Source organism: Papio anubis, chromosome X (assembly GCF_008728515.1).
Source record: "Papio anubis isolate 15944 chromosome X, Panubis1.0, whole genome shotgun sequence".
NCBI classification, from domain to species: domain Eukaryota; kingdom Metazoa; phylum Chordata; class Mammalia; order Primates; family Cercopithecidae; genus Papio; species Papio anubis.
The window spans coordinates 95131628-95134475 of record NC_044996.1 but is presented as its reverse complement, the minus strand read 5'-3'; positions in this window follow the sequence as shown (position 1 = coordinate 95134475).

The following is a 2848-nucleotide window of genomic DNA, read 5'->3' as shown; positions in this document are numbered from 1 at the left end:
ATCAGCACCTGACTTCAAGTATACTACTGGGGCTACAGTAACCAAAACATGGTACTGGTACCCAAAAACAGAGATAGATCAATGGGACAGAACAGAGTCCTCAGAAATAATACCACACCTCTACAGCCATCTGATCTTTGACAAACCTAGAGAAATAAGAAATGGGAAAGGATTTCCCTATTTAATAAATAGTGCTAGGAAAATTGGCTAGCCATAAAAGTAGAAAAGCTAGAAACTGGATCCTTTCCCTCCTTCCATTATTTCAAAGATGGATTAGAGACTTAAATGTTATCCTAATACCATAAACCTAAGAGAGAAACCTAGGTAATACCGTGGGACACATAGGCATGGGCAAAAGGACTTCATGTCTAAAACACCAAAAGCAACGGCAACAAAAGCCAAAATTAAAGTCGTGAAATGGGATCTAATTAAACAAAGTTTCTTGCTTGACAAAAGAACCTACAAATGGTGACGGCAACCTACAATGGGGAGAAAATTTTTTGCAAATCTACTCATCTGACAAAGGGCATAATATCTAGAACCTACAAAGGAGCATCAAACAAATTTACAAAGAAAAAACAAACAAGCCATCAAAAGTGGGCAAGGATGGCGAACAGACATTTCTCAAAAGAAGACATTCTGCCACAGCCAAAGAGACATATGAAAAGAAATGCTCATCATCACTGGCCATCAGTGAAATGCAAATCAAAACCAATGAGATACATCACACCAATTCAGAATGGTGATCATTAAAGTCAAAAGGAAACTACAGGTGCTGGAGAGGATGTGGAGAAATAGGAACGCTTGCCTTTCATTGATTGGGACTGTAAACTAGTTCAGCCATTGTGGAAAACAGTATGGCGACTACTCAGGATCCTAGAACTAGAAATACCATATGAGCTGACACATCAGTAAGGGGATATGCGAAGGTTGTGGTCATGCTATAAAGAACCTTACCTTTCGCAAGTATGTTTGTGCGGCATATTCACAATAGACTTTGAATCCCAGCCATTATCCATGTTAACAGACTGGTTAAAATGTGGCCTCCACCAGCAGATACTATGCGGCCATAAAAAGGATGAGATCGTCGCTGTAAGGATTTATGGATGCAGCTGGAAACCATCATTCTCGGCAAACTATCACAGGCGAAACCAAACTGCCGCATGTTCTCACTCATAGGGGGTGGGAACGGAACAATGAGATCACTTGGACACAGGAAGGGGATCATCACACACCGGGTCTTATTGTTCGGAGGGGGTGGGGGGAGGGATAGCATTAGAAGATATACCTAATATAAATGACGAGTTAATGGGTGCAGCACACCAACATGGCACATGTATACATATGTAACAAACCTGCACTTTGTGCATATGTACCCTAGAACTTAAAGTATAATTTTAAAAAATAGTATTACATATTAAATGGTATAAATATCCCAATTAAAAGACAGGGATCATCATAAGATTAAAAAAAAAAGAAATCCAATATGACACCTACATAAATCCACTTAATTTACAAATGATATAAAAGGTTAAAAGTAATAGGATGGAAAACGTATATCATGCAATCAGTCATCAAAATAATGCTGGAGTGACGATATTAATTTCAAACAAAGTAGATGCCAGAGCAATGAATATTATCTGGGATAAGGAGAGTCATTTCATTATGATAAAGAGCTCAATTCTTCAAGGGGATGTAATAATTCTAAATATGTACTTAATAACAGAATTCAAAATACGTAAAGAACTGACAAATCGATTATACTGTAATCATAGACAAGTCCACAATAATAATAGAGATGTCAACACATCCTCTCAAAAAAACTGATAGAACAAGTACAAAGAAATTCAGTAAGGATATAGGAGACGAACAACAGGTTCAACCAACCTAACCTATTGACATTTTTACAGTGCTGAACCAAACAACAACAGAATACACATTATTCTCAAGCATACTTGGAATGTTTAAATAATAGGCCATAAACAAGTCTTAATAAATTAAAAAGTTTTGAAATAGCAGAAAGTATATTCTCTGACTGAAATGTAACTGAATTAGAAATCAATAACAGAAAGATATTGTGAAAATCTACACTTGAAAACTAAACATCATACTTCTAAATAACCCATGAGCCACAAGAACAAATTAAAAGGATAATCATAAATTATCTTGAAATGAATAACTATCCAAAACGTGTTTACATTTCTGGGATGCAGCTAAAGCAGCACTTAGATGAGAATTTACAGCACTGGATGTTATTTAAACAAAATCTCAGGCTAATAACATTAAGTTCCATCTTAAGAAGCAATATAAAGGTCAAATAAAGGCTGGGTGCGGTGGCTCACTCCTGTGACCCCAGCACTTTGGGAGGCCGAGGAGGGCAGATCACTTGAGGTCAGGAGTTCAAGACTAGCCTGGCCAACATGGTGAAACCCCATCTCTACTAAAAATACAAAAATTAGCTGGGCATGGTGGCAGGCGCCTGTAATCCCAGCTACTCGGAAGGCTGACACAGGAGAATCGCTTGAACCCAGGAGGTGGAGGTTACAATGAGCCAAGAGCACACCACTGCACTCCAGCCTGGGCAACAGAGTGAGACTCCGTATCAAAAAAAAAAAAAAAAAAAAAAAAAAATCAAATGAAACTCAGTGTAAGAATAAAAAAATAGCAAAAATCAGATAAGAAATCAATGAAATAACAGAAAAACAATAGAGAAAACCAATGTAGCCAGAAGCTAGGTTTTTGAGAAGATCAAAATATTGATTAATCTTTAGCCAGATTGATCAGGAAAGTAAGAAAGAAGACAAAAATTATCAAGATCAGGAATGAGAAGTGTGATATCACCATAGAT